The sequence below is a fragment of the Arachis ipaensis genome, chromosome B2 (assembly GCF_059453495.1).
Source record: "Arachis ipaensis isolate K30076 ecotype BB chromosome B2, ASM5945349v1, whole genome shotgun sequence".
Taxonomy (NCBI): domain Eukaryota; kingdom Viridiplantae; phylum Streptophyta; class Magnoliopsida; order Fabales; family Fabaceae; genus Arachis; species Arachis ipaensis.
In genome coordinates this window covers 92,772,605-92,787,634 of record NC_142437.1, presented here as the reverse complement: position 1 = coordinate 92,787,634, position 15,030 = coordinate 92,772,605, and the positions used below count along the sequence as shown (strand labels likewise).

At 35.9% G+C, this 15,030-nt stretch overlaps 1 pseudogene; it reads left to right on the top strand.

Moving 5' to 3' along the window:
- Window positions 1-6,360: 6,360 nt before the first annotated feature.
- On the top strand, window positions 6,361-8,375 carry LOC107625480 (myosin-9-like; annotated as a pseudogene).
- Window positions 8,376-15,030: the final 6,655 nt, after the last annotated feature.

Here is a 15,030-nt window from a genome sequence, read left to right as displayed (position 1 = left end):
CCCCAGGAAATTTTTGAATTTGCTAATAGCTTTCTTTTCTGTAGGACTCCTTCCACTGTCTTTTAGATTTCTTTTAAATTCTTTTTAATTTTATCTTTTTTGCAAATTTACTTTTTCAAACAATTTATCTTTTTGGTTCACTTTTAAGATTCAGTACTTTGCTTTTGATTTCAAAAGTTCTTCGATCTCATCGAAGGCAGTTTACTGCTTTTGTTTAATTTCAATGCGATTCATTTTAATTCCAGTCAATTTATTTTTAAGTTTATTTTTTTTTAGATTTTCTTTTACCATTTTTTCCAATCGAAAAATTCTTTGATACATTTTTAAAAACTGATACTTATAAGAGGAGCAAGTTTCGCCCCCAAATCACTAGATATCGAACCAGCTTCGATTTGTTAAAAATCGATAAAACAATATGATTATATTTCTACTCCAAGTGAATTGCAATTCATATATCTTGCCTTGTACCTTAATTCTTTGATTTTTTGTTTAAAGATTATTGAATAAATTGTAAAAATTTTATAAAGTGTAAACAACATTTTATTCATGAAATAATAATAATAATAATAATAATAATAATAATAATCATATATTGATATAATGATATACACATTGTTTCCATAATAAAATTGATAATATTGAGATGTTTAATTACACAATCAATAATCATTAACGTTTGATTATTTTGACTATTCTTTTTTTTTTTTTTCATGCAGGTTCTTTAATTAGTATCCATAAAAGAACTTATTCTGCTCCCATGTATTAGACCACGAATATAAAATAAAACAAAGATTAATCATCAAAGCAACTTTGACAAGAACACAGAAAAATAAGTAAAACAAATATTTTCTATTTTTAACATTTTGTTAAGAATTTTATTATTTTACTTTTTTTTTCTTTTTTCCTCAACAAAAATCAAACAAATAAAAGAGAATTAAGAAAAAAAGATAAAATTACAAACCAATTAGAATTTAGAGTAAAATTTTTTTTGTCCTTACCATTTTTAAAAATTTTAAAAATATCTAAACGTTAATTTGCTTTAATATTATTTTTAATGTTTTCAATAGTTCAATTTTATCTTTATTCTTAAGTTTTTTTGTATGGTCAACTTTTCTTTTCTTTTATACTATCTATGATTATTTCCGGTCCTAAAATGTCGGGTAATGACATAGATGTTTATTTGGAGCCATTGGTGGATGAGTTGAAGCAACTTTGGGATGGCGTTGAAACTTATGATGCTAATAAGGGGACCACTTTCAAGATGAGTGTGGCGCTAATGTGGACTATTAGCGATTTTCCAGGGTCGGAAAATTTATTTGAGTGGAACACATACAGTGGGTTAGCATGTCTCGCATGTAACGTGGACGCTAAGGTTCAGCAACTAACATTCAGTCAAAAATGGTGTTACATGGGCCATCGCCGCTTCTTGAATCAGGGCCATAAATATAGACTAAACCGGAATAGATTTGATGGACAAGCTGAAAGCAGAGATCCACCAAAGAAGTATTCTGGAACAGATATCTTAAGGCAACAGTCTAACATGCAAATTTCATTTGGGAAGAACTCAACTTTGACAGCCAAAAGAAGATGCATTGGTGAAGATGCAAATCAAGATGACTCGTATTGGAAAAAGAGGAGTGTGTTCTTTGAACTCCCGTACTGGAAGGATCACATGTTGCGTCATAACCTTGACGTGATGCATATAGAGAAAAAAATTTGTGACAATGTGGTCTTTACAATCTTAAACGATAGCGTCAAATCAAAAGACAATTTTAAAGCTCGCAAAGATTTACAAAGCATGGGCATAAGGCCTGAATTGTGGCCGGACGAAGGTGATAAATATCCTTCAGCAATCTTCACAATGTCGAATCCACAGAAGGATGTATTTCTGAAGACTCTACAGAACATGGTCTTTCCAGATGGTTAATTACTCGAGCAATATTGCTCGTTGTGTTGACATCTGACAACGCAAGTTGTATGGGTTGAAAAGTCACGACCCCACATTCTAATGGAACAGTTACTATCGATTTTAGTGAAGAATGTATTGCCGAGTCTGGTGTTAACTGTGATTGCGAATTTGTCTTAATTTTTTGAGAGCTCTGTGGGAAAGCTATAAACCCTATGCAGCTTGGTGGCCTTCAGGATCATGTTGTGCAAACTCTATGTCAGATGGAAATGATTTTTTCTCCATCCTTCTTCACTGTCATGGTTCACCTTACGGTGCATCTCGTTGATGAACTAAAACTTGGTGGCTCGGTGAAAGAACGAAACTCTCGCGCGATCTAGAATTTTCACAATAAATTCGCATTGTAAGTATAGCTTCTAGACCGACAAGAATTCTTTTCTTACAAACGTTTTGGTTGTCACAAGTAACAAACCCAATAAAATTTATAAACCGAAGTATTCAAACCTCGGGTCGTCTTCTCAAGGAATTGCAGGGAAGTATGAATTATTATTGGTTATGAAAAACGGTGTTTTTGGGTTTCAAAAGGTTTGAACAAGGGAAATAAATTGCAGAAATTAATAAATTAATAACTAATAAAACTCTTGGCAAGGTGTGAAAATTTGGAAGTCCTATCCTAGTTATCCTTATCGATGGTGATGAGAATTGAGTTTTAATCCCACTTAGTTAACCTTTACTAGAGCAAAGGAAAGTCAAGTGGACTAATTAGTTTGATCCTTAAGTCCTAGCCAACTCCTAAGGAAATACTAGAGTTATTGGAATTCAATTCAATTAGCAAAAATAACAATTATCAATCACGATGAGTTTGATAACTCAAGAGTCTCCAATCAAACAATTAAAGCCAAGAATATAAAAAAGCTAAAGATAAATCTAAAATACCTCAATTGCATTAATAAAAGAAAATCAATCTAAACATAAAGAGTTCATGAGCCAAATTGGTAACATAAGTCAGATACGAATAAAAGCATTAGAATAAATAAAAATATAAAAGGAATATTAAACCTGAGAAGAAGTTGAAATCCTAAATCCTTTAAGAGGAATCCTAATCCTAAAACCTAAGAGAGAGGAGAGAACCTCTCTCTCTAAACACTACATCTAAATTATGAAAAGTGAATAATGGAAGCATTCTTATGAATAGATTCATTCTCCCACTATATAACCCCTAATCTGTGTTTTCTAGACTTGGATCTGGGCCAAAAAGGGTTTCAGAAATCGCTGGGGGCGTTTTTTGCAGATTCTGCACGTGGCGTCTGTCACGCGTCCGCGTAGGTCACGCGGTCGTGTCATCTGGAGTTCTGCTCTTCCACGCGGTCGCGTCGGTCACGCGTTTGCGTCGCTGCCTTTTCGCGCTAGGCACGCGGCTGCGTCATCCATGCGTTCACGTCGCTGCCTTTTTCTTCAATACTCTATTTTTGTGCTTTCCTTCCATTTTGTATGTTTCCTTTCTGTCCTCTAAGTCATTCCTGTCTTAGGAGATCTGAAAATACTTAACACACAAATCACGGCATCGAATGGTAATAAAGGGTAATTAAAATTAATATTTTTAAAGCATAGGAAACATGTTTTTCACATATATCACATAATAAGGAAGGGAAAGTAAAACCATGCAATTTACATGAATAAGTGGGTGAGGGATTGAATAAATCACTTGAATTGGGCACAAAATACATCCTAAAATATGGGTTTATCACCCGGTATATTATCGGTAGATGTATCCAATAGAAAGGTTACCTTGCTACTAAATGTCTTTAATACATTTATTTTATCTCATTACGTATATACTAAGCGTTATGTCCTATTTATATAAAAGGTACCTAGGACGATTGAAGCAATACGTGCGTAACAGGGCACAAGTAGAAGGCTCAATTGCGGAGGGATATTTATCCGAGGAGATTTTGACATTCTGTTCCAGATATTTGGATAATATTGATACTAGAATCAACCGACCAGTGCGAGTTGATGATCAACCTGTTGATATTACAAACAATACAGGAAAAACTATGTTTTCAGAAATTGGAAAAGCTTCAGGGGCTGTTTCACGTTTTGGACTGACCCCGATGGAAAAAGAGCAGGCACATCGTCATGTGCTAGTCAATTGCGAGGCCGTCGTTCCATTTATTAAGTATATACATGTACTTTTTAAACACAATTATAACCCATTTCAAACACTCAGTCGTTGGACTAATTTCTTGTTGTGTCATAAAGTACATTTAGGGCAGAAACGAAGTGAAAATTATGGCATCAAACAAGGTCGCAATCTAAGTTAGACCGTGTTGTGCATGCAGAATTTTCTTGCTGGTTCAAGCATGAGGTTCGTAGAAATTTAACCTGACCAACTTATTTGTGCCTTAGAATTATAAATTATGGATTCTAATGTTTTATACGAACGAACTCTAATTTATGGTGCCAGGTTCCAATGGACAATACTATACATTTGAAAGAAATGAAGTTGCTGGCATGTGGTCCCATGCTTCAGGCAAGACATTTTGGGACGTACAATGTCAATAGGTACAAGTTTAGAACTATCACAAAGGAAGACGGGCTAAAAACCCAAAATAGTGGAGTTTATGTCTCATCCAATACAAGAAGTTATGCAAGCATGCGTGACAATAGAGTGGCTGTTGGTAGTGTTCCATATTATGGGAAGTTGTGGACATAATCGAATTGAACTACAGCTGCCATTTCACAGTGGTTTTGTTTAGATGTATTTGGGCTGATACAACTATGAGCAGAGGTATCAAGCAAGACCATCTAGGCCTTACCAGTGTTAATTTTACTCGTCTGATTCACACCGGTGATCGAGAAGAGGATGAAACGTACATATTGGTATCAGAAGCTCATCTTGTGTACTATGTACGTGATAAAGTAGATCAAGAATGAAGTGTAGTGGTTCATGTAAAACCATGAGACTTGTATGACATGGGTGGAGAGAATGAAGAAGTTGAAGCTGCTTTTTCTCTACACCCCGGGTTGAACATGTTAGCGGCATGTGACATCAATGATTTACAGTTGACAAGGGATGATGATATAGAAGACCCAATAGAAGATGTTTCTGATAACATCGATGATGTGGCATAGTGAAAATATTGAAAACATGTACATCATTTATAGTGGATCTGTGTGTGTTTAATAAGTTTAACATTGTTTATGATGTACGCAGTTTGTTAGTTACATTACTATTTGTGTTTTCGTATTTGAATTTAGTTTTCATTTCTTGTTGATTTTCATGAATACCATCAGTTTCTCATTTCTTCGAACGATTGTTGCTTGCTAAAGTCAGTTTTCAAGGCTTTGTTGTTGTCATCATTATTGTTGTTGTTCTTAATCTCCAATGTAGAAAATTATGATGTCGAGTAAATTGTGTTGAATTACAATATTGTTATCATTGACCAATATAGTCAACATAAAATGTCGCGTCATCTGGAGTTCTGCTCTTCCACGCGGTCGCGTCGGTCACGCGTTCGCGTCGCTGCCTTTTCGCGCTAGGCACACGGCTGCGTCGTCCATGCGTTCGTGTCGCTGCCTTTTTCTTCAAAACTCCATTTTTGTGCTTTCCTTCCATTTTTGTATGTTTCCTTTCTGTCCTCTAAGCCATTCCTGCCTTAGGAGATCTGAAAATACTTAACACACAAATCACGGCATCAAATGGTAATAAAGGGTAATTAAAATTAATATTTTTAAAGCATAGGAAACATGTTTTCCACATATATCACATAATAAGGAAGGGAAAGTAAAACCATGCAATTTACATGAATAAGTGGGTGAGGGATTGAATAAATCACTTGAATTGGGCACAAAATACATCCTAAAATATGGGTTTATCAACCTCCCCACACTTAAACAATAGCATGTCCTCATGCTAAATCCAAGAGAAAGGGTAAAGTTAGAATGGTGGAATCTCATGCAATGCATTCTATTCTAACACTACAAAAAAAAAAAAGAGTTTAAAATGACATTTATATTATGGCATTTTATGATGTTGCCATAATTAAGTTTTTAAATGGCACTTTTTTTTGGTGATTTCGGCGGTTTTCAACCGCCAGTATTGAAGTCATTATTTAAAAAAAGGTTCAAAACCAAGGAAAACCCTAAGGCTGATCTGGTGAAAGTAAAACCCTAAAAAAGCGAAGCTACTCTAGCGATCTTCGCAGCAGCGCTCTCCAAGGACTGAAACCCGAAACGACGATCTGTGTGATGATCTTCTCCGGCGACTGCTCCAGTGACTGCTCCGGTGACGATTGCGTTCTCCGACGATCTTCTCAGCGGCGTTCTCCGAAACGAAGGTATGACATCTTGCGTTCTCCGACGAACGATCTTCTCCGGTGACATCTCTTCCAGCGATAGCTTCTCCAGCGGCGATCACATTCTGCATTCACCTCCTATGACGATATCCTCCAATGACGATCTTCTCCGGTGATATCTCCTCCAGCGACGGTCTTCTCCGGCGACACATTCTCCAGCGGCGATCTCCTTCGGCGACATCTCCTCTGGTCGCGATCTTTTCCGGCGACTTCCCCTCCAGCGACGATATCCTTCAGCTTCCTCCTTGCCGTCCTGTGTCTTCTCCGCCAAAATCCTCAGTGCCTCCTTTTCGTTCTAGATCGGCATGTCATTTTTCTATTTTTTGTACAAGAAGCATCGTTTGGTGAATTAACCCCTCATGTATTTGCAGTTGCTGATGTTGCTTACAGGTATGTAACATACCTAATTAATCATCACAATTCGATTTATATTCTGTTTAATTCGGTGGTGATTTCATGAATTTGTTATCAATCGGAGCTATGATTAACAAAGGAAAAAGTAATTCAATTCTTGTCAGTGGAAAGAGTGGAGCCGGTAAAACTGAAACTACAAGAATGCTTATGTGTTACCTTGCTTATTTAGGAGGAAGGGTTGCCACCAAAGGAAGAACAGTTGAACAGCAAGTTATTGAAGTACGATGCAAATAAACCACTCGTTTTTTCTTTTTCTTTTTTATATTTTAATTTTGACTCATTTGGGGTTTTTGAATAAACTGGACTAAGTGCAGTCAAATCCAATTTTAGAAGCCTTTGTAAATGCTAAAACTGTGAGGAACAACAATTCGAGTCCGTTTGGTAAATTCGTTGAGATCCAATTTGATAAGAATGGAAGAATCTCAGGAGCAGCCATTAGAACATATCTTCTAGAAAGATCTAGGGTTTGTCAAGTAAATGATCCTGAACGTAATTACCACTACTTCTATCTTCTCTGTGCTGCACTGCAGAAGGTAACTTGCACCGCACTTAATCTACTTATAGTTGCTATGATTTGCTTAATTATGTAAACTCGTTGCAATTTCTTCTGCTAACAGGAAGTTGAGAAATACAAATTAGGACATCTAAAACATTTCATCACCTTAATCAGTCAAAATGTTTTGAACTAGCTAATATAAGCGATGCTCGCAAGTATGTTGCCACTAGAAGAGCACTGGACATCGTTGGAATAAGCTAAAAGGATCAGGTATCTATAATGTATCTCTTTTTGGAAAGAATGAATTTGGCTTCTTGACAGAACAATTGAATCATTATCATTGCATCTTTGCCAGTAAGAAATTTTCAGAGTAGTTGCTGATATTCTTCATCTTGGTAACATTGCGTTTACCAAAGGAAAGGAAGTTGATTCATCTTTTCCAAAAGATGATAAAACCAAATTCCACCTGAAAACCACTGCTGAGCTTCTCATGTAAGATTAAGTTATTAATCCTATGTCAACTTGATTCTCAATTACTTTTAAGATGATTTTAGTTATACTGCATTTTTCACTTGATCAGGTGTGATCTTGCTGGTTTGGAAGATGCATTAGTGAAGTGTGTGATGATCACCAGAGATGGCTTGGCCAAAACAATATATTCTAGACTCTTTGACTGGTAATTAAGAAAAAAAATATAATCAAATTCTAGCTATTCAAAACCTGCTCCACTAATGTGTTTAATTTGTTAATAGGTTGGTAGACAAGATTAACAATTCGATCGGACAAGACGCAACTTCTAAATGTTTGATTGGAGTCCTTGATATCTATTGCTTTGGAAGCTTTAAAACCAACAGGTAATATGTAGTTTTAGAAGTGCATCCACTAGACTTCATTAATGGAAGATATTGAAAGCACCCTATGCTTGTTTTCAATTCTTTGTAACTCATTTTCAGCCTATCATGCTCTGCAGCTTTGAGCAGTTTTGCATTAATTTCACAAATGAGAAGTTGCAGCAACATTTAAGAATCATAAACGCTTCATTAAGCCAAAATTGTCTCAGACAGATTTTACTATTTCTCATTATGCAGGCGAGGTATGACTTATTCTCATATCAGAAGCTTCAGCAAAGTGAGACATTTTTTCTTCTTAATGCTAACTGTCCTTAATATGCAGGTGCAATACTAGTCTGATCAATTTCTAGACAAAAACAAGGATTATGTTGTCCTTGAGTATCAAGATTTGCTGGGTGCTTCCAAATGTTCTTTTGTAGCTGGCCTTTTTCCTCCACTTCCAGAAGAGACATCAAAATCTTCCAAATTTTCTTCAATTGGTTCTCGCTTTAAGCTATCACTCTTGTTCTAGTTTTCATTGTCAAAATTTTGGACACTGTTACCTTTTATTGGATCGATATATGTACAAGATCATGTCAGTTCCATCATAGTTTTGGACACTGAATACCTTTTATCTCCTTCCCTGAATGATGATTTGTACAAATATAAATCCATAGTTTCTTTATGATTTTAGCCTTTCTTCAGAGTTGTGTCTAATTGTTTTCCCTGCAGAGTGTTTTAGAAGCAATCAGAATTAGTTGCGCGGGATACCCTACTCGGCGTGCTTTCTTTGAATTTATGCATCGGTTTACCCTCCTCGCCCCGGAAATCGCAGATCGCAGATTTAGAATTGATGTTTCCAGATACTTTTCTACCAAAGACAATATTGTTGATCTGCTATGTTTTTTCACCTGTGGCAGCCACAATGAGAAGGTAAATCAGTTTAATTTACTTTAACTAGGAGTATCACATGTGCAATTTACTATCATATATTAATTAATTCTAAGGAAAATGACATGAAAAAATTAAATAAATAAAGCATGCATGATGCATGTATGATATAAACTTACAAGAAGTAATTAATGGAGAAGTTAGCGGTATTCAGGAAAATTCCATTAGCTGTCGTTAGCACTCAAAAGTGTATGACGCATACTGTTCGATGCCAATACATACCCTCTGATCTGATCTTAGCTTAAGATTAAAAATCTTCATGCTTAGTTTCCTTTCTCATCATGCCAGCTTGCAACTTAGTCCAACCACATTTATGGAGTCCCAAAATTACGTGTCAAATAATAATAATAATAATAATAATAATAATAATAATAATAATAATAAATCAGGGTTGATAACTAAGTAACTAACTTGCTTTGACTATAATTCTCAAAAGTAAAAATGGTTGCCACCTAATAGTTAATGCTAGTAATATATACCCTTTGATAAAACTGTTGAGTGATTATATTGATTTTAAATTTTTAATGAATCTGTTGGTGATAATTTCAAGTTTTAATATTTGCCTATACGGTATTTTGAATGAATTTTGTATTTTTATTTCCTATGTAGGACTGTACATTTAGGGAGCAACACCTATCAAAAGATAATAGAAAGTTAGTTGATTTCGAACATGTCGAAGTACTGGATTTGGAACATGTCGAAGTACTGTTACTAAGGGTCAAGACATCCGGTGAGTTATGCAGCATTTAGTTGGGTATTTCGTGTGCCCGTGTTAGTCAGTTCAATAATTTTTATACTTAGCTTCATAAGATAAATGTTATCAGTGTTTAAAAGTTTAATTCAAATGTTAATAGGTATGATTTCTCCTTGACATTTTCTGAGGCAATTTTTGAAATAGAGAAAGAATTTGACCTTTCTCATTTGGAAACATGTGAAGTCTGTAGTGGTACTAGAGCAAAGATTGGCTCTAAAATGAATATGTTTTCAACTTGTGGTGGGAGGGGGTCAGGTGATGAGGACTGAACAAACACCTTTCGGATTGTGAAGGTAAAGTAATTTAGCGGGTTTTTTTTCCATCATTTACAAGCTAGTGTCACATTGTGAAACAGTCAGAATTGATGTCTCTGAGCAATTTTTCAGATAATCATAGGTTAGCTTTGACATTTTTCCCTCTCAATTATCTTCTAATGCCTATGGTATTGATGCCAGATTTTCTAATAAACTTTGTTTTCTTTCAAATTTTTTAATACATTAATTACTATCCTACAAGCTAGAATTTTCTTTGTGACATTCCTTTGGCATCTCAAATAATGGAAGTGACCAAACTAGTTCAGTGATTACAGATTTGCGATGGTGTTGCTGTGGCATCCCTCCTCAATGCAACTCTTGTTATTCCTAAGTTTCTTTACAGCAACGTTTGGAACGACCCCAGGTAAAAGCAATTGTATGTGGGATGCCATAATTTTTTAAATATTTTTTAAATTGAAATTATATACAGTAAAGTGTGTATTAATTTATGTCGAAAAATTAATTTGCAGTCAAACACAGCATTGAACGTGCAACAAGAGAAAAGGCTAAAGCAAATGGGTGCAACAGTGAGGAATGCAGGGTCATATATAGAGAGACTGAAGCTGAATCAAGAAAGAGAGAAATTGGCAAGAAAGGTTATGGAAAAAATGTCTGTGGAACAATTATCTGATCTATTGTCATTCTACAACTCAATGGGCCAAATTTGCAATGAAGTTTTGGAAATTAAGATTCATGGCCTTGAAATTGTCAATGAAAATGAGTGTGTACCCATGATTTTGTTGATCATGGTTGGTGTAAATGTATTAAGTTAGGTGTGTGCTTTTAAATCTAAATTAGGTGATATACTCTTTATTTTTTTGGTGGGGTTTTGATCTGTAGAGAAAATTAAATGATGAGAACCAATGTATAATACTTGGATAAAATTGGAATAAAAAAAGTAATTAAAATAGAGTTGATTTTCTATATTTTTGTTTATGGATTATGATTTTTTGTTATTGTGAATTTTTAATAAAAAATTATTTGTTCAACGCAGTAAAAATGACGGTAAAAATTATATTTTTAAATGATAAAAAATATAAATTTTATTCAGAAAAAAGGGCGGTTTATAACTGCCATTTTAAACAACATGAAATGCCATTTTAACCCTATAAAAATGGCGGTCAGGGTAAAAATGGCGGTTCAAAAACACCGTTTTAACCAATTAAAATAAAACTATCAGGGTAAAAATGGCGGTTTAAACTGCCGTTTTAACTCTGAAAATAATGGTGGTTTGAACCGCCGTTTTAACCTATAAAAAAACTGCCGTTTTAACCAACCAGAAAGTGCCATTTTATTTGGAAATAATGGCAGTTTGAACCGCCGTTTTAACCTATTAAAAACCGCCATTTTAACCAACCAGAAAGTACCGTTTTATTTGGCAATAATGGTGGTTTGAACCGCTGTTTTAACCAAGGTAATTGTGGCAGTTTTCTGAAAACCGCCGTAATAACCAGAATGGCGCCCAGAATAACGGCGTTTCTTGGAGGCGCCATTCTTGGTAATAATGGCGGTTCTAACCGCCGTAATTTTCAAAAATAACCGCCATTTTAACCCCTTTTTTGTAGTGTAAATGTAACTACCTAAATGAATCATGCAATTCTAATTATTATCCACTTGTATATAAAGATTACATGTAATTAAATTAATTCATATCCTCAAGGAATCATATATGCTTAGCCAAACCCTAGATAATGTTAAAGCACTTTTACAATTGAGATGGGTAAAAGTATTTCACAAACTTGCAAGACAATTAACAATTAAGCAGAGATATATGGTGATGAGCTATTGAACCCTTACTGGATTTTGTGTTTACTCTCTAGTCACTCAGTGTTTATTGGGTTAATCACTCTATTCTTCTTTCTATCCTTGCTTTCTAAAATTTTGTTCTTCATCTAACCAATCAACAGATATGGAATACAGACATACAAAAATCATAAGGTCTTTTTCGAGGTTGTAATGGGGCCAAGGTAAAGGTAAGGGTATATGTATAAGGCTAAGTGAGCTAACAAAGTGAATCCTTGATTAGTCTAAGATCTCACCTAACATGCATACTTTATATAATTTAAAGTTCCTTTACCTATTTACCCAAATTTTCCCACTTTGTATTACAAGCTCATGCATTAAATTTAATTTTGAAATTTTGTCCCATGTGTATTGATTCTTTTTTTTATTTTGCACTTGGAGAATTTTTGTATCCCTTTATTTGAGTACTGAAAATATAAAATTATTATTATTTTTTTAATCTATGCACATGGTAATTTAGTTATTTTGATTTCACATGAGCATGCTTCCCAAATTTCTGAAATAACTTATTCATTTTAAATCCCTACTTTGTTTCTATCATCCCATGTTCCCATAAAATTTTCCACACTTAAATTATACACAATATCTATCTTAAGCTAACCAAGAATTCAACTTGGAATTTTTATTTTGTTTTTCTGCTTAAGGCTAGTAATGTTGTTATAGAACAAGAGGGGATTAAAAAGCTCAAGGGGGCTAACAAGGGTGATGTAAAAGGTAGGCTAAATTGGGATAAGTGAGGAAAAATTCAAATGATGGCCTCAATCATCTCTTGGTATGTATCTATATTCTATATTGGATATATAGATTAAAACAAAGAAAAGAACATTAGAATGAAAAAGAAGGGCAAAACACACAGGAATGAAATTTATGGTTTGAATGTAACCATACAATTAAGCTCAAAACTCACAGGCTGTGTGTTCTCTAGCTCAGAAATCATATATCAGTTATGTATGTCATGCAAGTAGAAATCAAGAGTTTCCATTCAACTCAATGTAAATCTTAGGGTGGCCCTTAAAATCTTAGTGTTCCTCCTTGAAGAAATGTTGTTAACTAACTAACATGTAATGCTGTATATACAAGGTGTGTGGATTATTTTAATTTACTAAAGTTTCTAGTTTACTCCTTTTATTTTCAATTAAACCAAACTATTATATGCTAAAAGGGTAAACTATACTAATTAATCCACATATTCTATAACTAATAAGTTTAGAATTGTAAACTAAACTAAATATCTAAGATATAAACTAAAGTGCAAAATGCGGAAATAAAGTAAAAATACAGCAAAAGAACAATGTGCAAGTGCTGGAAAAATAAAAATAAAAATACATAAAAATAAACAAAATAGGATAAAAAGAGTCTGAAAAGTGGTTCACCAAAAAGATTTGCCAGAGATGGCGACCTCCCCACACTTAAAATATAGCATCGTCCTCGATGCTCACTCAAGCTGGGGGTGAAGAAGTGTCATCACCGGAAGGATGTGCTGCTGGTGTCTCTATGGTAGGCTGAATATCTGCAGGTTGGATAAGTGTAGGAGGATCAGTCTGCTGCAGTGGAGGCTCTGACTATAGAGGAATCTCCGGGTCTGTGGCCTGGATCTGGTGTGGCTCCTCGTGCTGTGGCACAGCCTGCTCTGGTCCTGCCTGCTCAGCCTGGGCATGTTTCTCCGCCTCATGGTCGCTCGCCTCCGCCTCAGATGTATCGGAAGGGGTGTCAGGCTCGAAGGGGATGTCGCTGCCAGATCGGATCATCAACTTAAGGTGCTCATAGTGCCGCTTGTTGCGACGCTCCATATGATCCAGGCGGGCAAAGAGTCGATGCACCAAATGATAAATGGGCTCAGGAGCAGGTGGATATGCAGTGGATGAGGCTGGTGCAGCAGTGGAGGCAGATGGGGCAGCTGAAGATGTGGCTGCCTCACCAGAAGCGGTGAGGAATGGGGGTCTGTAGCCTAAAGCCTGAAACTTCCTGCTGTGAAGAATAATCTTCTTGTAGTCTGCAGTAGTCGGCTTCACATCAGCCAGCTCCCAAGGCACGTCAGCTCGGCGGCCTAGCTGGGTGATCAGATAAGGGAAAGGGAGAGTGCCTCTGACATGGACCCTGGCCATGTAATGCCTGATGAAACGTGAAAGATACAGGTCCTTACCCTCCATCACACACCAGATGAGGGTGATCATAGCAGCGGGCAGCTCTGTCTCATGAGTGCTCAGCATCACATAGTTGCTCAAAATCTGGTGCCAGAGCCGAGCCTCATCATTCAGGTAAATCAGCTTGATTCCCTTAGGCATTGCTATATTATTTCCCGTGACCCATGGGACAGTAGGATCAAGGGCTATTCTCTGCTTGACAGCATCCCAGTCAAATCTCATAAATCGCATATCCTCTTCAGCCTTTTGGTAACCGTCAGGCTGATCTGACTTAGGCTGAAGTTGGAGGATATCCTCAATAGCTTCCTCAGTGACCAAAATTTGTTTCCCTCTGAGGTGCACTGCATCCAGCGAAGTCTTGAAATAGTTACAATAAAACTCTCTGACACAGGAAGCATTGACCTCTGTCAAGTTTCGTTCCAAAAAGAACCAGCCTCTCTGTTTTATTTGTTCGGAGGTGTACTGCTGTAGTTCTTCTGGAATTTTTAGAGTTTTCTCCAGGTACAGGTTCCTGGAAGTGGCAAACACTGGGTACTTCAGCTCACAGTATTTGTTTGCAAATTTTACCGGGTCAGCTGCAGGTACCAACTGGTCAGCCTTTTCCTATGCGGTAAAGTTCTTTTCCCGCCAGGAATCATCATGCAAGATGTCGAGGATGGTCATAGAGGATTCGCCTCTTTTTCCTCTTGCCAGTGGTTGTTTTGCCTTTTCCTTTGCGCTGAGGGTCAGACATCCTGAAAAGCAGAAATTCCAGGATATAATTGAAGAACAAAAGCAGAAAAATAAGTAGGCGAATAGAATAAGAGCAATATGAGCACAGAGTGGCAAAAGAGAAAGAGAAGCATGAAAAGAGTTGAATATATGTACAATTTGGATTGTATGCGAGTGAAAAGGTCTGAAAAGAAAAAAAATGCAATCCAAAATATAGGATAATCGGAATTCAAGTTATATAGGAAAAACAATGATCATGCCCTGAGTTAGAAAGGTGAAGTAGTTAGGTTAAAAGCAAAAAGAGAAGTTAGAAAGTTAAAAGTGGTTAATAGGTGAAAAGGGGGTTAGA